Source organism: Arvicanthis niloticus, chromosome 28 (genome assembly GCF_011762505.2).
Source record: "Arvicanthis niloticus isolate mArvNil1 chromosome 28, mArvNil1.pat.X, whole genome shotgun sequence".
Lineage (NCBI taxonomy): Eukaryota > Metazoa > Chordata > Mammalia > Rodentia > Muridae > Arvicanthis > Arvicanthis niloticus.
Window position 1 is genome coordinate 18,141,627 of NC_133436.1, and position 20,953 is coordinate 18,162,579.

Consider the following 20,953-nt stretch of genomic DNA (forward strand, 5'->3'; position numbering starts at 1 on the left):
CACGCATGTTTAAAAATACCAAGATCGGGTCATCTGACCCATGTCTGGTTGAACACATTGTACAAAGCAAGTCTCTAGGGAGGCTAAGCCCCGTGGTTGGGATGCTCTGCTCACAGTCCTTGGGTACTGATGTTTTCAAAAACGTGGGGAGCTGATTACTCTGGTGCTATCGAGTGAACCCAGTACGATCGTTCTTTTTGTACAATGAAGCCGAAATGATCGCGAAGGAGCCCGGCAGATGGGATACGAAGCCTCCTTCCTGTGGTAATGTTCATTCTTCAGGTACTGTAAAGACCCCAGATAGAGCACACTCCTGGGCTTGCCCTTAGGTTCTTGCGCAGTGTTTTTCAGACTTTGACCCCATCACAATGCCCTGGGGAGGATTCCAGAGTGACTGATCCGGGCAGGTAAAGTGGTCCAAGTCTGAAGATGACTAGTTCTAGAAAGTTCTTAGGAGACTGCTGCTGGCTTAGGAACTATGCGCACTGGAACAGCTGCTGTTCAGATCTTTTTTTTTTTTTTTCTACTTTTGTTTCTTTAAACGTAACACATCACCGGATTTCAGAATGTAATGATCACTGGATGGCTCCATTGTATAAGGAAACAACTTAAGTGAAGGCAAGAACTTTTGTGGAGGTTGGATTCTTGGCAACCTGGACTAGTTTATACACACTCAGAATTAAGATGAAAAGTTAGGATGCAAGTTAGGATGAAGCTACTAAAAATGTAATATTCATCAGGGCCAGCATCAGAGAGCCCACTTTGGTCTGTCTATAAAGTGATCACATACACAGGGAACAGCTTACAGGCATCGACTACAACACAGTTTCTACTTGGGGCTCCAGCAAAAGTCTGACCACTCAGTCAGTCAGGATGCTACAGAGGGAGCAAGCATGTACCCAGGAAGGTCGGAGTCAATGACCTTGGGTTTACTGCTGCAGACAATAGGAGCCATGAAAATGTACATTAGCATAAAACTACCTCTCGAAACTGATCAGACTAATGACAACCTATCAATTGAGGTCTTCATTGAGGTCTTCATCCTTGATAGTCATGTTACTAAGTCATATGTGACAGCGAGTGTGGTGATGTAGACACAGCGAAGAGCTAATTCGTCTCCACCTCATGCCATTTATTGCCTTTCAGATAGGAGTCACCCTTGGGCTGCACTGGCCTAGACAGATAGGGACTTTCGGTTTTGTTTCCTTCCCAACATCTCTGCAACATTTTCTGTTTCTAAATGTATGCATGGAAATGTGGGGAGAAGAACTGACTATTTTATTTGGCAAATATGTTTGGATCAGAGTTGAGACTTGTGACAAGTTTTCTTGTACCCTCCTAACTTAAATTTTACTTTTCATCCTAAAGTCTTATTTTATTTTTATTTCTTGAAGATAGTCTTTTTTTTCCCACTTCTCCCTCTCTCTCTCCGGTCCTGTTTGCTCTGGCCCCATTCGCTCTGGCCCAAAGTTTTTAAAAATTTATTTATTATATGTAAGTACACTGTATCTGTCTTCAGACACCCCATAAGAGGGCATCAGATCGCATTACAGATAGTTGTGAGTCACCATGTGGTTGCTGGGATTGGACTCTGGAAGAGCAGTCAGTACTCTTAACTGCTCGGCCATCTCACCAGCCCGAAGACAGTCTTATGTAGCCCAGGCTAGCCTCAAACTCAGTCCCTGATGACTTTGAACTTCCGATATCCTGTTTGCATCTCCACAGTGCTGGGATTACAGGCCTGGGACACAATGCCTGGTTGTTAATGCCCTGCAGGGGACAGAACCCAGAGCCTCCTACAAGTTAGGAAAGCAATCTGCAACTGGGTTACATCCTCAGCCCCACCCAAAGACTTCCTACGTTTCTATAATTTTTCCGGGCATAAAACTTCAGAGACCTCTGCAAAGAAATTCAATGATCAGGATATATAATTCTATCAGGACCAGTAAATAAAAATAAATGCCAGCCCTAAAACCATTCTGAATAAAAATCCTTATTATGTGGGATTTCTTCACACAATATCATGACTCTGTTGTTCATGGTTTTGCTTAAAGATCTACTCATCCTCAAGAAACTTGTCTTAGAGTGTGTCTCAGGAAGGGGGAGGCGATCACTTTGTTCTCTCCCGTTTTCCACATTTCATCAACAGTGTTGGGCATCCAGCAAAGGCTCAACAGGAATTTACTTCTTAAAGCTTAAAGGGGTTCAAAAGCACACTATGCTTTCTGTATCCTTTTATTTATGGAGCACTTAATGATACTTCAACTCAAGAGAAAAACCTCACCTAATTGCTTCCTCGACAGCAAACTCACAGATTTGTTTAAAGTGGAAAATTACCACCTGAGATACTGTCTAAAGGCTGTGGATGTTAGCAGCCTGTGTAAGGTCCTCCGTGTGGTCCCCAGAACCTTCCTCAGAAAGAAAGATAAATTATGGCAAGTTTGAAATTACAATTTATTATAATGACCATCTTCCTTAAAACTAGCAATTTATAGTCACATAATTTTTAATCAAAGGTATTTTATTAAAATGGCTGCTTTATGGAGTGAACAGAAAAAAATAAATTTTTGGCATAATTCTATTCTAAATATTGTACTCTTTCTTTTCATACATATACCCATAATTATATATGTGTGTACATATACATAATACACACTTACATAAATCTGTACACACACACATCCCTGAAATTCATGTTTTAATTGAGCATCTCATAGTTTCCTGGACAACACACACACACACACACACACACACACACACACACACACGTATAAATTTTGACAGCTGCAACTCTAAAGAAAGCCTGGAATTTGTCTCTAACACAGTGTCCTCAGTTTAAGCTATTTTATCTTCATAAATAAACAGAGGAGGGAAAACAAAGGCTTTCTCACTCAGGCCCTGGTGTGATGTTCCATGAGGTTTCTCCTTTGTGCTTGCTGAGGTTAGAGGTTCCCTGAAGCACTGCACACTATCACCTAGAGTTTTCCTCTCCATGCTGACTAACCAAATGCCTATGTCTCGCGTTACAGATTTTCACTAGGGTGTTCTTCCAGAACTTTCTCCTACTTCTCAAGGTACTGCTTGCCCTTGTGGAGATACTAAAACTGTAATTAATGAAGCAAAAGACACCTTTCTTGTGCCAGGTTAACTATAAGGGCTAAAGTTATGTTCTAAGCTTTAATTACTGTGCTTAATGGATCTATAAATCAAAAAACCTTCTAACCTGTAAGCTTCACTTGCCGGAGGACAGATAACTTCCTAGAGTGCTGGAGGCTGTTCGTGTAAGATAACAAGCCCCGTGTTTTCACTTCTATAAACAATGTTGGTTGCCTCAGCTGCACAAGATGTGCTTGATCCTATGCAGGCTGGAGATATATAGGCAGGAAGTATGTCAGGATGTATGCTTGCCCTGATTGGACAATGGTGGGAGGTATGTAGCCTTGTGAGGTTTGCCTTTGTAAGCATCTGAATATTGTAAGTCATGACCATTCTCTGGGAATCCCTGGTATGGACTCGGCCAGTATCCATTGTCTTGGCCAGTTTTTAATAAAGTTTCCTTCAGGGCTGTTGAGATGGCTCAGTGGTTAAGAGCACTGATTGCTCTTCCAGAGGTCCTCAGTTCAATTTCCAGCAACTACATGGTGGCTCACAACTATCTGTAATGAGATATGGTGCTCTCTTCTGGTGTGTTTGTTTACTCATATAAATAAAAATTAAGAAATTTTAAAAAAAAGAGAAAAAAGTTAATTACAAAAAAAAAGTTTCTTTTACATTTGGCTCCAAAATTATAGTAGTGGTCTTACTCTTGCCTGGTGGAATCAACATAACCTCATGCAGTTGTTTTTTTGTTTTGGTTTTTGGTTTTGGTTTTTGTTTTTTTTTTTTTTTTTGTTTTTTGTTTTTCGAGACAGGGTTTCTCTGTGTAGCCCTGGCTGTCCTGGAACTCACTCTGTAGACCAGGCTGGCCTCGAACTCAGAAATCCACCTGCCTCTGCCTCCCAAGTGCTGGGATTAAAGGCGTGCAGTTGTTAAGAGTATCCACAAATGTAGCCCTTTGGCTCTTGGCCTTTGCCTTACAGCCATGGGGATTTGCGTATCGTACATGTTGTGGAAGGCTTCGGACCCTTTAAGCAACACTCCAGTGTTGGTGCTGGGTGGTATAGCTCTGTGCCATATCGTGCAAAGCTTTTCTCTATGTACTTTGTGGTGAGAAAACTCTCTTTCTTCCACCCGTTCTTAACTCCTTCCTCATGTTGCTTCAGTTCAACTCAACAGATGCCAGATATGACTCAGGGAGGAGGTGACACTCAGAACAGAAACACTCAGGACGGCCTTCAGATCCGGGTTTGCTGTCTCGAGAGTCTGACAGATAATCATTTAAAGCCGTTTGCTGAGCCTGCTGTTGAGTTTCTATAGAGGCTTAATTTTCTCTTCTCTAAAATGGAGTTCAGAAGTAGAATGTGGCCTGACCACTTACAGGAGGTAGTGATGGAAGGATTCAGATGAAGTTGGGCACATTTGAAATGCTTTGGCTACAACAGGTAGACTGCTATAAAAACAGCAGGACCATCACACATACTAATCAAATGTTACTGATATATATATATATATATATATATATATATATATATATAAAACATATTTGGGTATACAAAGCTATTACATGGAAATTGGTATTCTAGCAAGTATTTTTCTCTTTTAAAATTATAAGAATTTCCAGCAGGTCTTTAAAAACAATGTATTTATTTTAATTTTATGTGTATATTTGTCTGCATGTATGTCTTTGTACCGTGTGCATCACATGGAGACCAGAAGAGAGCATTAGATTCCCTGGAACCAGAATTACAGATAGTTGTGAGCTATGTGGAACTGAACCAAGGTCCTATGCAAGAACAGAAAGCATTGTTAACCACTGAGCCATCTCACCGGCAGCTCCAGCAGCTCTTAATGGCAACCAGCAAAAGGCTTAATACACATTATGTAATATATATAATATATATATATTATATATATATATAAATAATATATATATTATATATATTACATAATGTGTAATTATATATTATATATATTACATAATGTGTATTAAATGAATATATATTATGTTACATATATATATATTACATAATATATATATTCACACACACATACACACATATCGTTTCATTGCATCATAGTGTATACACACATATACGAATATTACAGAATTTCACATTTCCTGTCCTGGGAAAACTCTGAGCAATTAGACTTCAACACTTGCAGAAGGGGTAAAAAAAAAAAAAAAACTCAAATGATAGAACACAGTCCATACTCCTGGAATGCTGGCAGTGGGTGGTTTCACTAAGGGAGGAGGTATGGTCAGTGGAGTAGCTGTTGCCACTCACCAGGTGAAGCGCAGGCTGTCACCCTGTGCAATGCCCTGGTAGAGAGAGACATGCTGGGAACCATTTCTCATTTGGTGGACTAGACTTTTTCATGCGGGGACAGGGCTTTTCTTTAGCACTTTGTCGGCACCAAAGTCGTCTGAACGTGCCATAGGCCACCAAGAAGATGGCACTGTGCTCTATGGCACGGGTACCCAGTTACCAGGGCACAGAGGGGAATAAAGAAAGAATTTCTTTGAGTGTTATTGCATGTTTCTTCTCCTACCCCCACCCCATTTCCTCCGTCAAGGGAAAAGCTAAGCAGAAGTCAGAAGGTAGATTCCGGTCATCTAAAGAACAATGTCTCTATCCTGCTCCTGAAAGGACCTTATTGCTGATTTGTTTATTTCGGTTTCTTCTCTGCAGAAAAGGGCAAATTCAGGGGAACAAGAGAGGGTGGAGAGCAAGCTGGAGAAGGAGAGAGATTGACAGTAGAAAGGACTTAGCATGCATATATGTATTTTTGTGCTGCCTGCATTAGAAGTGGGAACCGGATTTGATGCATTTTAGTAAATGACTGTGCTAAGATTTTTCAACTCCCGCTCTTTGGAAAAGGCAAATGTCAGTGCGTAGCACAGAGAGCTGAGGTTAGCAAACCCTGCCGAGCTGTTGAGGTACTTTAGGGAGAAAATTGGTGCTTTATTCAGGTGCTTCCTCCCACCCCAATTCAGCATGATGCAAACACAATTCAAACGCTGCAGGCAATTATTTCGTTCCACCTTCTTTCCCTAAGACAAATTAGAGCCTTGGACTGAGTCACATGGGCTGAGGTCCACAGATCAGAACTGCTGGTTACAAAGTATTATTTGAAAATGTGGGCCGTTAGCACTGATGCATTAGCAATACGGGCAGTCCTTTGATTGATAGAAGTAATACCAAAAAGAGCGGCAGCAACTATGTATCAAGGACCTTCAGGGTCTAGGCAGGTGCTGGGCAAATGTAAAACTAGTTGTTGATTCTCTGCATCCTGATGAAGAAGAACCTACTACTATCATTCCGGTTTGGACCTCATTGTAGTGAAGAGGACCTTCTCATTGCCCTCTCCATGAAGGTGCAGTCGTTTGGTCAGTGTCTTTGAGTCACTAAGGTAAGGGGGTGGAATTTGTGAACTGACTCCCAAGTCTGTTTCCAGACATTTTTTTTTTTTTAAATCTGCCACTGGTCTTTACTTTAAACTAGTTTTTTGATCTCTAGCCCTGGTTAGGGCCCCCTGACCCTGTGACAGTTTCCTGACTGTGTGGCATTGTTTACTTTCTTGCCTGCTTTCTCTTGTGGCCAACCTTACATCTGCAAACACAATGATGACCACGGAACCGACTGTGTCTTCGAAGTTAAAAGTGCATCGCTCCAGAAACACATGGATGATCAGTGTCACCCATATTCTGACGTGGAACCAGCCTGAGTAGGGCAGATATTGACATACTTTTTCAGAACCTAGAGCCCCACTTGGCTTTTGTGAACCATACCAAGGCTCTATTGTAGTGGCTCTTAACCTATGGGTCACAACTATCAGAAAGCACATTTCTAATGGTCTTAGGAACTGAGACACCGCTCAATAGTACAATTATTGTTATGAAATAACAACAAAAATAAATTTGTGGTTGGGGGTTCCTAAGACCATTGGATATATGTATTTTCTAGTGGTCATGACCCATAAGTTGAGAATCACTGTTCTATTGTAACTCATAGGGTTTTCTGTGAAACAACGTGGCCCACCCATATTAGGCAAGGGGACATTTCTTCAGGTTTCTTTAGCTGCCCAGTGAGAGGCAATGTCCACAAAATGTATAAACATAACCAATATCTCCCAAGTCTAATGAGTGCATAGAACCTTTACTGCTTTTTTTTCTTACAGGGACAGCTGGCATGACTCTCCTACAGCAACCTACAGGGTAGTTGGCAGAAAACCGGGTAGCACGTTTAGTGACATGGGGGATCCTAACTCAGTATACCCCGTGGACAAACTACAGGATGCTAGTATGCAGATTTTAGAAAATATAGATCTGGCACCAGTAATGTGAGTTCAATTTCTAATTCTCCTCCCTTTCTGGGATGAGCTGGGTCTCCAGCTCCAGAAGGAGCAAAAAAACGTGCCTCTTACAATGCAGCCTGTGTTGGGAATCGGCAGAGTAGACATTAATCTGCAGACTCCTGTGAATCCCTGGGGACGGTTCACTTCACTTACACTCTAAAAAGGAGAAGAGCAAGCTGTCAAGACCATCTCAAATCCATTGCTCAGGAAGTGCAAATGGATCGAGGGTGTTTCATTGGCTGTTGATTTGGGGGGGAGGGGAGGAGGGGAATACGTAGGAAAAGAGCCAAGAAAAGTGCAATGTCTGCTAAGCTCTGCTCCAGGAGAGCTTTGGTTCTGAGAACGTCTTTAGGGCCGGTCCCACCACTGCTGGTCTCCTGGAGGGTTTGGATCATCTGCATCAGCAGGTCCCTCCATGGCCAGTTTATTCTGGACGGTCTGGGTGGACTGAGGTGCTTTGTAGATTATGGTGGATCTGATTTAGTTCTCATTGCTTTTAAAGACTTGGTAAAGAACCTATAAGCAATGCAATTGGCATATCATTTGTTCATGTTGCTGGCCTCCAATGCTCATTTGCTGGGACAGCAGAGCTGTCAGGGCTCAGCTTTGTTTTCGTGACTGAGTTCCCTTGGGACTTGGTATTTGAGCAATGTGTCCTTCACACCACTCCCAGGGGGCAGAGCCTCTCCCAGTGGCGATTTTTATAGGTGAAGAGCTCCGCAGGCCAGTACAGAACACCTGCAAGTGCCTCAAGACCCAGTGCTGCTAATACCTGAATTAATATTTCTATCCCCACATTTCTGTGGTAAGGCTCCATTAGCCCATATCCTGGGAAGAAGTGACAAGAGGGAGCCCCCAGGTAGCTCTGTCAGTCTCTGCTTGTTCTGGATACAGATGAGCCCAGAATTTGGAGGAATCAGTGGTTTAAAAATCTTTTTAAAAATTGAACTGGCTAGGAATTCAAAGTGGATGGATTAGTTACATGGTTCCCCGAGGCACGTGATAAGATTCCAGATTCAACTGTCTCTTCCGGCTGTGTGAGTCTGTGAAAAGACGATTCCAGAAGGCAGCTCTGTCCACCTTCTAATCGTGAGTCACCCAGGGAGGCGCTCCATTAAGTACATCCCCACAGCTAGTTCTCTCCTGTCCCAGTCCAGTGTTTTTTTTTTTATGACCCCTGCCTGATTTGTGTGACCCGTGTTTAAAATCCTAGCTGCCCTTTTTTCAGAACGAAGTTAAGAGAACCAAACGCTCTTAGACACCAGTGTCAGTTTTTCTTGGCTCTAAACATCCCTTCTTCAAGTCTGAACTTTTCAATTTTTGTTTTTGTTTTGTTTTTTTGTTTTACCTTAGCCCCCAGAGTCCCCGGGGAAACTAGCAACAACCCTAATCACAATGTCAAAGAGCACCTGGTGGTGCACCAAGCAGCACGAGATAAATTCTATCTCGTTCCTTCTTTCCCAGCTCATCCTTGTTTCCTCTTTATTTAGGATTCTTGGGGACTAGACTGAGAGCTTGGTTCCCAAAATGTGAATACATCAAGGCTGGGAGACTCTAGGCAGCATTTCTGGTACTTAGGTGAATTTGAGCCACCATAGTCCTTGTGGAAACAGTTATTCAGGCCGGCAGGAGAGCAGGGCTGACCGCTCTTCTCCTAAAGACCAACTGCAGGCAGATACTACATGTTTCTATACATGACAATCTTGAATACTTAATTAAACGGTATTTTCATCACTCCATTTAGTCTCTTACCAATCCCATGAGGCAGGAACCAAATCACAGATCTGAATACTGAGGCCAGAGAGGCTGAAAGAAGGCAGTTCTGATGTCTGCTCTCTACCCTTTACCCCTGCCCCACCCTCACCACCACCATTCTGCTTCCTCTTTGCATTAATTTTTCAGCCCTTTAAAAGCTACTTTCAACTGATTTTGCTTGAAGCGAGGACAGGCAAGTTATCAATTCCTGTTTTTCAACCGTGTCCTAATTAGTCAATGATGATACATCCCTATGGAAAAGAGGATGATCATTCTGTTTACCAGTTTTTGGTCCCTCATTTCCTTGTGTATAAATCCACCAACATTGTGGACCTTGAAAAAAAAATCTTCTCTGTAGATGACCAGTTTTATGCAGCAAGAAGTGAAAAGCCAGAGTGTGCATGTGTACGGTGTTTATAAATGTCATCAAATAAAACCCACGAAGTTAAATTAATCTGACAGAGACTTAATGGTGTACAAAATGATTATGTTGCATGGCACTTAAGCATCAGTGAGAAGCATCCTAAGCATCAGTGAGAAGCATCCTACAGAAATGAGTGTCACTGGTGGGAATGTGAATTTAGATACGTCTTATTTGATAATGTTTTCCGACATTATTCATATTGGTTTAAACCAAAGGGAGCTTATTGGCCCTCACAATGGGAAGATCAGGGGTGGATTCAGTTAATGATGCTCCGTTTCTCTCCTACAACAATGAAGGGCCTCAGATAGCCCAGACTGGCCCCAACTCCTTATATAGCCAAGAATGACCTTGAACTCTTTTTTTTTTTTTTTTTGGTTTTTCGAGACAGGGTTTCTCTGTGTAGCCCTGGCTGTCCTGGAACTCACTCTGTAGACCAGGCTGGCCTCGAACTCAGAAATCCGCCTGCCTCTGCCTCCCAAGTGCTGGGATTAAAGGCGTGCGCCACCCTTGAAGTCTTGATCTTCCTGCTTCTACCTGCTGAAACTTGGCTCACTGGTGCGCACCACAGTTCACAGACTGTTCAAAATGTCTTTAATCAAAGCCGCTCACTTTTAGATGCAGAAAGGGGCACTTGGGTGCAAGTGTTATAGGAAAGAGGCGAAGGCAAGATGAAGTGTAGCCATATTTGAATTCTGATTTCGATAAGGAAGGGGAAAGGAGGCAAGGTTAAGTGGGACGACGTTAGATGATCCGGAGCACAGTAGATGGTTACGGTTCACGACAACTGCTGAGTATTTTAGAGAACGTCACAGAGAGGATCTTGCATGTTTTCAATACAAGAAAAGGATATATAGTTGAGGTTATGAGTATTCTAATTACCCTGAGCTGGTTATTATACATTGCAGCCACATATTAAAATGTTACACTCTAATCCACTGATACCTACAACTATGATGTGTCTAATAAAAATACAGATTTTTTTTTTTTTAAAGAAAACATCAGAAAGTAACAGAGAGAAGAATTCTGAAGACAGAAACAAACTCCCCTGGCTTCCCAAATCAGCTCAGTTTCCTGAACACAGAGAATGGCCCCTAGACTCACCTTAGCAGACATTCTCCTGTACTGGCCACAATTACTATTGGTCTCTGTTCTCTCAAGGCTTCTTCGTTTATTGAATGGAAACTCAATCTTATAAACTCAGTGATAGCTCTTCTTTGAGGCTTCTCAGGAGCCTGAACAACCATTGCTGAGTTGTGTCATTATTCGAACTAATGAGAATTACAGGTAAAAGGCCACAGGAGAAACCCGGCTCTCAGCTATACAAGGCCCCTCCTGACATTTCTTAAGAAAATCCGACTTTAATTTCTTTTCTTGTCTGCAATTTTGCTAAGCAGACTTCAGAGTACCTTGAATTTGAATCAAGAAGAGAAAGAGGAAAACAGTTCAAGTAAAAGTGTTTGCTGTGGCCAGTAAGCCACAGCAATAAGGATATTCCCATACTGGAGACCTTGCTCCCCTCAGAGTGACATCATCGGAACTGATTATTAGTGTTTGAAAATGACTTTGAGAGGCTGGTCCTCAGGGCTACCTGCTCTGAGAAGTGACCCCTTAAGGTATTCTAAAGACTTCCCACTGAGTCTGCAATACAAGGACCAAAAAAAAAAAAAAAAAAAAGACAATATAATTTCAAGTATTTTAAATTAATTAATTCACTGACTGATTAATTAATTGCAGTACTAGGAATCAAACCCAGGCCTCTCATATGCTGGTAAGTGTTTACTGAGTCACAGGCTGAATCCTTGTTTTTTTTTTTTTTTCATGATATTCACCCCTTAGTAGGAGAAAGAGTTGAAGACCCACGTCAAACAGTGTTCTAAATATAGCAATAAAGAGAAGCACCAGGAAACTGTCCTAATCACCCTGTTTGCTGTAGAAAAATGACCGTGTTATGGCCATTTCTGCACAGCGTAGCTGAGCAGTTATGAACAGTGATGACAGGAAGTGCTAGGAATGGCATGACCCAGATTAGCCAAAGATAAAGCAGAGCTGGGTGAGCACAAAGAATGAAGTCCCCCTTACATCTTTCATTTTTTTAAACTATAAAAAGTTACATTTATTTGTGTGTGCATGTGTGTACGGGCCCTTCACGTGTCACAGTGTGGATGGAGAAGCCTGTTCTCTCTTAGTATCTCAGGTCTGACGATCATATTCCAGGTTTCAGGCCATGGGTCTTAATGCCTTTGGCAGCTGGACCATCTTCATTACTTTTTGAGACGAGATCTAGGAGAACTTTTTAAACAAACTTTTAAAAAGAACCACCAGTTCTTCCCCCCCCCCCCTTTGAGACAGGGTCCCCTGTAATTCTGAGGATGACCTTAAACTTCTAACCCTCCTGCCTTTGTGTAGGGTAACAGGATTACGGATGTGTCTATCTTGATTAGTGTTTAGGGTCTATGGGTTGGAGCAAGGGCTTCATGTATGTTAGTCAATTACTCTACCAGCTTAACCTTATCCTCACCACTGATTCCTAGTTCTTTTTATTTTTAATGACTTATGCATTTATTTTATGTACGTGTCTCTTAGACACACCAGAAGAGGGCATCGAATCCCATTACAGATGGTCGGGAACCACCATGTGGTTTCTGGGAATTGAACTCAGGACCTCTGGAAGAGCAGTTAGTTGAGCCATCTCTCTAGCCCTTCCAGTTCTTCTTCTTTTTTAACCTTTTAATTTATATTTTGAGAAATTTCCACAATATATTTTGGTTAGATTCATCCTTCTCCCCCAGTTCATCCCAAATCACTCCCCACCTCCCAGCACTCAGCTTCACATTCCCTTTCTTTAAAAACAAAGAAAAATAAACAATGTTCCCCCTTCCCTCAAAAACCAAAACAACTATGGAGTCCAGTTGTTAGTCAACAACTTGTAGGCCTGGAGCCTGCCCTGGAGTGAGGTAGATAAACCAGGTGTAGCTCCATTGAAGAAAACAAACTTTTCTGCTCACTGCAGCAATCTAATGACAATAGCTCCTTTGCTAGGGACGAGACTCCGTGCTCACTTCTTGCCCTGCTATGCTGAGGTTTTGCCTGGCTTTTGCTTGTACAGGTCGGATCGTGGTCTCTGTGCATTTATCTGTCTTATTGTGTCTGGAAAACACTGTTTCCTTGAGGCCATCCCCCACCCCCTCTGGCATTTACAGTCTTCCCACTCCCTCTTCTACACAGCCTTCGGGGCACAGACGTTCCATTTAGGGCTCCAAAGGTTCTCAGTCTCTGCACATTGTCCATTTGTGGGTGGGTGGTAATTATCATCTATACGAAGAAGCTGCTCTAACATGGGCTGAGCGTTGATCTATGGGTATTAGCAATTTATCTCTAGGAGTGATTTTATTTCTATTTACATTTGACAGAGTCATGGTAATGGGTCTTCCCCTAGGGCCCGTGACCTATATGGCTCAGGTTCTTGGCCTTAACAGTGTTAGGGATGGCTTCTGTCTCATGGAGTAAGATTTGCATTCAATAGAACGTGGCTGTTCACTCTCATACCATTCGTGCCATGATAGTACCCCAATTCCTAGTTCTTAACCTCCTGGTAGAAGAGAGCTTCTTTATCGTGTACAATGGAACCAAAGATTAGCATCTAAAAGGTATTAGCTATGCTCTCATAAAAAAAGAGTCATGTTTTCATGGACTCGTACACTCTTCACTGCAGTCATGGCTCTTGCTGCCAGGACAGATCTGAAATCACCGTCTGGCAATGTATTAAACAAGCAGCATCCCAGGATCTGAACCATGATGTCCTCGTATAAATCTCATTGCCCTTGGGCCAGTGAGCTAGCTCAGTAAATGAGGATGCTCATCAAGGCTAAAGATCTAAGGTTGGTGTCCGGGATCCAGATGAGGGGAACAAAGGAACTGACCCCCCAGCAGATGTCTTCTCACCTTGACACGTGTAACCTACACGTGTGTGTACACGTACAATGGAATGTCAAGCTCACTGTTCCTGGCCTTAGTTTCTATTTTTCACATGTTTTCTAAATCCAACAGCCTTACTAGTCTCAGCAATCTAGATCTAGATATCTGAAGCGGACTGGTCTCATCAAGAAACGCATTTACCCATGGCAACGGCCACCACTGGTGACCATGAAGAGCCGAGACTCCCCTTAGGACCTCCTTCAGACAGATGCACTCCAGGCCTGGAGACAGACAAGGGATGAGTCTGCCTTCTTACTGCTCTACTGCCCTTTATTCCAAAGCCACGACTGAAAATGAAGTGAGAGGTGGCTCTGAGGACAGTGACATAATTTAGAATCAGGGAGGTTTGAGTCAATCACATCTTCAGCAAGGAACGGCCAACCCACGTTGTTTGCACAGGTTGAGTCACCCTTGATCCACCTTGAGCCAACAATGGCATCTCGTCTGTCCCTTCCATTTCCCATCATGCACTCACAATGTGCTAGGTGACTTGGGCTAGGAACGCTCCCTAGAACTTGACACTGCATATTGTTTTCTTTCTCCTCATCCTTCTTTGGCATAGTAAAAAGCAAAGGAGGAATAGGATGGGTGTTGGCAGGGATGCCCTTAAATTGTGCCTGCATGAGACTTAGCAGTCTCTCTTGACTACTACCTAGCAGTCTAAAGGTCAGAAGATAAACTTTATGTGCCCTGTCTTGTTTGGTAACCAGACCTGGCTACAGATGATTTTACCATTGCACTGTGTTCACTGTTAATCGAACTGCTACCAAGACCCATTTTTCTGGCCTTAAAGTAGACTGAAAGTTGAGTGGTGTGTGTGTGTGTGTGTGTGTGTGTGTGTGTGTGTGTGTGTGTGTTTGCAGGCACACTTGTTCAGGAATGTGTGTCCTATGCATGTCTGTATATTGGCTTGAAGACTGACATTGCATTTACTAAGAAGTAGAAACCTGCAGAATTAAAACATTCTTGAACTCAGAAAAAGATGACCAAGGAGCACAAATCTAGCAGACAAGTATGAATACAGTGGCTCTGGGGGTAGGAGGTCAGGGAGATGGCTTCGTGGGTCGAATGACTTGCCACATAAGCCTGATGATGTGAGTTCAATCCCTGGACCCTACCTAAAAAACTGAATGCGGTGGCTCACATGCCACTATGCCAAGATGAAAGGGCAAAGCCAGGAGTTTTGGGCAAAAGCTCATGAACCAGCTAGCCTGGAGAAGGATGCATAGCTGTAGAGACTCAGGCTCAAACAAGGTATAAATTGAGAAGTAATTTCAAAATGTTATCCTTTGTCCTCCACGTGTCTGCCCCTGTATGTGCATACCCACAAATTTATGAAGTGAGAAGATGTTTTAAAGCCAAGAGATGGCTTCCTGTTTTGTATAAAGATGAATATTTGGCCAGAGCTTTTCCTTCTACTTCCTTGTAGATTTTCAATTACATTCAGTTTTAAGTACTTGGTTTTTAAAGCCCCTGTATGCTGCTTCTGGTTAAATCTTCATTTTGGAACAGCCTATATTTCCCGGATGTGCTGGTGGTAAGGGGTTGGGGGGGCTCATCTTATGGGCAAATCCCAGGGCCACTCTTCTGCCTACTCTGCCTTTTCTAAGTGATTGAAAAGCACACTTGACACACATTCCCTTTCTAGAGATCAAGCCATAATTAAATCCAGGAAACTTTGCTGATGGTGGAGCCCGCAGGTGTTAGATTTGCTATTTGTTCTTGCAAAAGCCCACAGTTCTGGATTGTATGTGGTTGCCACTGGCAGGGCCAGTTAAGGTGACTCTGAAATGTTTGTTCTGTCTGCCGTTCGTTTTGTTTGGTGAAAATGAAAACCTGCCAGCAGAGTAGTCCTGCTTGGAATACAGATGTAGGCATTTTCTTACAAAACTCAAGCACCGATTTTTTTTTTTTCCAGAGAAGACTAAAGGTTAGTTCCCTATTGGGCCAACAAATAAGAAACCATCACTAAGCAGTTAAGAATAGGTAAATACAAACAGCTCTTGCAAGGGGGAGATGTCTGGTGGGATGCCTGTGTGGAGCTCAGATTATAACAGCTTCATCAAACAGGATGTGTTAAATGCTCATTAACTAAATGTACAAATGATTCCCAACTGGGAGGTGTTGCAAACAACAGAGGAAACGCACACACACACACACACACACACACACACACACACACACACACACACTAATTACATGCATGTGTGCACACAAAGCAGAAAATGCAGTAAAGTTCTGCTTGGAAGACAAACCCGAGATTAAATCATCATAAATAAAGACATCAAAGACAGCAGCTACGTCTGCTCCCTCCAGAATTAAGGTGAGAGTTCTTGAATGGTAAGATTGACTCAGGCTTGGCAGGATGGCTCAGTGGTACCTGTTGAGGTGTGTTCTTTTGCTGTGTATTGTAATATTAAATACCGCCCCCCACAAGGCATGGTTGCCCCCAGGGACAAGAGAATCTGCACTAGACCCCAGCGATACTATCTTACTTTGGTCTCTGACTGGTGAATAAAGATGCCTGCAGCATATAGTTGGGCAGAAGAGAGATAGGCAGGGTTTGGGTTCCTGGGCTTGGGGTCTGAAGAGGACCACGAGGAAGAAAGAGAGTGGAGAGAGGAAGATGCCATGGGGTAGGTGAGTCATGAAAACATGGCCATGAGGGCTGGCCAATTGGAGCTAAGAACAGCCTAGATGGAACGACAAGTTGTAATGGGGTTATTAGTGGGGAAGTAGATACAATAGTTTAAAGGGTAGATATCTGCCCAGCTCTAATGCTGATGAAGGCTTATTATAAATATAAAGGTTTGTGTCTTTTATCTGGGAACTGAATGATCAAAGGCAGGGTAGAATCCATGACTAATACTAAATATCTACTACAAAAGGTACTTGTTGCTAAGTCTTCAACTTGATATCTGGAACTCACAGGGTGAAAGGTAAGAACAGACTCTGACCTCCACATGAGAGCTGTAGCTCATGATACTTAAGATTGCCTGTACACACATACACCCATACACATGCGTGCGTACACACACACACACACACACACACACACACACACACACACTCACACACACACACAATGCTGTTCTCCACCTCTGGTGAATGTTTTTGGAGTTCTCCAAGGGAGGCTGTGACTGAGGGGACAGAGACTGTAACATCTTCACACTTCGAGGGGAAAGTCTGAGGTCCTCAACATAGTTACAACGGTCATAGGCGAAGGGCTGATGCTGGTGTGCCTCTGGACTCAAGGTTTATAATCAAAATCTATTTTCCAGGGCTTCAAGGAGACACCCGCCCATTCCATCCTCTGAATCTCAGTAGTAGAGGGAAAGAAAGCCTGGACCTGGATTACACTGGCATGCTGCATTGTCTCCCTGGTCCCCAGAAGCCACTCCGAAGACCACTTAAGGTTACTTGGGGTATTACATAGGTATCCTCAGGGAAGTTGAGCATCACCTGGATCCTGTCTCATCCTGATGCTGTCAGAAAGCCGGGCTAAAGGCAGAACTTTCGTTCTTGTCTCACTTCAAATGTGACTCTTTGGACTTTGTCTGCAAGCTCTTGGGACCACACACACACACACACACACACACACACACACACACACACCCAGCACTCAGGCAATAGGCAGAGGTGTGTGGAGGGCTGTGTGACACAATACCTGAGCTGTGTTTCTCTGTCTGCTGTTCAAGTCTCTGGATCTCACTGGGTTACAGATCCCTAAGTAAATCCCTTGGGGATTTGCTATGGACTGAATTGGGTACCCTTCCAGATTTTTTTGTTGATGTGGAGACGGGGTTTTGGAATGGGTACTTGTATCAAATTGAGGTCATCATAGTGGATTTGTGGGAATGGTGACTTTGTAACATGGCATTAGGACATGGACACACATAGACACACAGAGGGAGTAACCCATGAGCATAGAGGAAGAAGATGGCCATCTCCAAGCCAAAAAGAAAGGTTCCAAAAATAACCAATCCTGCTGACCTGTCATCTTAGACTTGCAGACTCTAGAATGGGAAAAATAAATTCCTGTGACATAAGTCATTCAGACCATGGATTTTCCACAGCAGCTGTATGTACTAATATAGGATTCTTAAAGATGGGCGCATGAAGCAGAGACAAGGAAGTCTTTAATCCCAGAATGATGGGAAATATTTTGTGTAGGTATATAGTTTTTAGAGGAACAATATATTTACCACCACCACTTCCACCAACACCACTACCACCAACACCATCACCTCGGCCACCACCATTGCCACTGGTGCCCAAACAGGGTCTCATGTATCCCACCCTGGCTTCAAATTTGCTACATCGAGAGAAGTTCACATTGACCTTCTGATCCTCTTGCCTACACCTCTAGAGTGCTGGCATTGCAGGTATATAATACCATGTGCTACTCAGGACCTTTATTGTTTGCCAAGCAAGTGCACTTACCACCTTGGCACACCCCCAGACCAGGGATCTATCCTTTATGAAGAATTCAGTCGATTTATGATATAAGAAAGTTAACCAGCACTGACTCTACCTAGATTGTGCTAAAGTTCCTCTCTGAGCCAAATTTCAACTTTAACAAACAGGACCCATTCAATCTCTAACACATGTAGGCAACTTGAGGTTCTGGTCATTCAGGGAGCATCTGGGAAACCTGCATGTTATGGGGTCACCAAATCTCAAGTCTAGGTGTCTGGCTACCTTCATTTTTGTGAAGGCTGTGCTGAGAATTGGTGGAGCTGTTTTGATCATGTGGTTGAACACAGTACAAGCCAGGCTGGGACTGCAAGCCAGACACATTTAGAACATTTTATTTTCACCTAAAAGTCAAGTCAGGGGGTTTTACTTTTTTGAGCAGATGGCTCAACTGGTAAAGTGTCTGTCCTGCAAGGGTGAGCACCAAACTTTGGATCCCCAGCATCCACATAAAAGTCTGGTGGTGTGGTGGCCTAGTTGTAGTTCCAGTTTCAGGATGTGGAGAGCAAGCTGGCTACCCAGACTAACCAAATCACTGAGCTCTGGCCTCTATGTTAAGGTAGAGACAAGAGAAGACACCCAGTGGTAACCCCTACTATCTGAACTTGCGTCCCTGCCCATGTGCCCACATACACATGCACATACATGTGAATCTACACAGGCATGTATGCACATGTGAAAATGCACTTTATGAATACTACTTGCACATACATACATGCTTTAAAAATGAAAATAAAGCTAGGGTCAAACTCTTTTATTGGAAGTATCAGTGAAACTCTAAGCATGTATCATTCACATGGAGCCATCATCGATGAAACCCCACATGGACATTGTATATAGATTTCCTTGGAATGCATGGGAATTTATGAAAAGGATAAAAAGATATAACCTTTCATAGCTTTTGGATAAATAACATGGGTGATATAAATGTGTTTCTATGGCTGGAGACATGGCTCAGCAGTTAAGAGCACTGACTGCTCTTCCAGAGGTCCTGAGCTCAATTCTCAGCAACCACATGGTGGCTCACAACCATCTGTAATGGGATCTGATGCCCTCTTCTGGTGTGTCTGAAGACAGCTACAGTGTACGCACATATATAAAAAAATAAATAATTCTTTAAAAAAATAAATAGATGTGTTTCATGCAAAGCTTTATAGAGTGCTCTCGATAAGACTCTGGAGAATGAGTGGCTTGTGTGTGTGTGTGTGTGTGTGTGTGTGTGTGTATGTGTGTGTGTGTGTACGTGTGTGTATGTGTACGTGTGTGTGTGTGTATGTGTGTGTGTATGTATGTGTGTGTGTGTGTGTATGTGTATGTGTGTGTACGTGTGTGTGTGTATGTGTGTGTGTGTATGTATGTATGTGTGTGTGTGTACCTACAATACCCAGAAGTCACACTCAGTGTTGGGTGAGAAGATCTTGCTTTTGCAGGTCTGAGGAAAGAACTCAGGGCTTACAAGTGGTAGGTAAGAACACTCCCGATGGTCTACACCCCAGAACCCTTATCATCTAAGAACAAGGATGTATGTTCAAATTCTCCTCCTTAAAACAACAAGAATAAAACCCCTTTGAGAACAGAAATTTAGATTAATAGCTTCCTTTGGAGCTGAGGGAGGTGGCTGTGATTAGCCCAGAGCAGCGTTCCCTGTGCATGTGATATTTTTTCTAAGTTGTATTCTGGCCATGAACTTCTTCGTTTACTCATCTGATCTAAACAGTCTAGTATTAAATATTAAATAAACTTTACAACAACCCATCTTGGAAAAAATAAGGTTTACTGAGCCTTAAAAAAAATGTTCATGTCAATTGACTGAGTAGCTCCACTTCAGGGGCTGCACGGGAAGAAAATAATCTTAATTGAGGACAGAGACGTTCATACCGGAAGTTCATCATAGCATTATTTCCCATTTGAGGAATTGGAAATAACTTTTAAAGAAGAAAGACTGGGGGAATTATGTTACTTCTATTACACAGACTTCAAAAACGATGCTTACAAAGAGGTTTTTAGTAGTACAAGGAACATTTGATAAAATTTTAAATAGAAAGTCGGAATATTAAATTATGCATAAAACAAGACTTCAAAGCGCTGGAAAAGACTGAAGGAAAAAAAAGGAGAAAGAGAAAATACAGCAAGTAGGAAGTATCCCTGGGTTTGTAATTACAGCTTCTTCTTGTTGTCCAAGTTTGTGTTTGTTTTGCAAGGCTGGGGATCAAAGAGCAAAGCCAGGGCCTTGGTCACGCTGCGTGGGCTCTGGCGAGCTAAGCACCCAGCCTCTGGAAGTTTCCATTTTTATACATGTGAGCATGTATCTCTTTTATAAAATGGAAAGGTGATTAAAGAACAGCCTGACTATTGGTTCTTGTCATTAAAACCCTCCAGGTAGGTTCCTCTTTTATTGCCAGCAGGGTGGCTTCTGCCTCTCAGCCTGAAGCAGCTGGTGTGCTTTGCTGCTAAGCTGTAGTGTTACGGGGTGGGCATCTGGAGGTTTTCGGTCTCTTGTATGTATTTTTTTCTGTAATTTTCTTGATACAGATGACATTGCTCTAACTATTTAGTATGTTTCCTATACTTCCCCACCAATGGGGAAGCACCTCATCGGCTCAGTGTGGAATCTGGATACACACACACATGCTCTAAGTAGGCAGTGCTCTTGTTCATCTGTGGCCATGGTGTAATGTGATGACCACAGGTTTCTCCTGTGACCATGAGTGGGAGCGTTCATGCAGACACATGCACACACATGCAGACACATGCATACCAACACACACATGCACACTTACCACCCTGCTACTCTGCCCACATTCCACCCAACTAGAGATCTATGGAAGGAAAGCATGGGTGTCACAGCTGCTGAGGGGGATGGAGATG

General features: G+C 42.8%; 1 long non-coding RNA gene across 1 annotated transcript in view; it reads left to right on the forward strand.

The window, feature by feature from the left end:
• The first annotated feature begins 20,308 nt into the window (after window positions 1–20,308).
• The window catches only part of LOC143439968 (uncharacterized), a 31,834-nt gene continuing 31,189 nt past the window's right edge, over window positions 20,309–20,953 (forward strand). The window contains exon 1 of the long non-coding RNA XR_013107922.1: window positions 20,309–20,464. This is a non-coding gene — a long non-coding RNA (uncharacterized LOC143439968). The remainder of the gene's footprint in view (window positions 20,465–20,953) is intronic.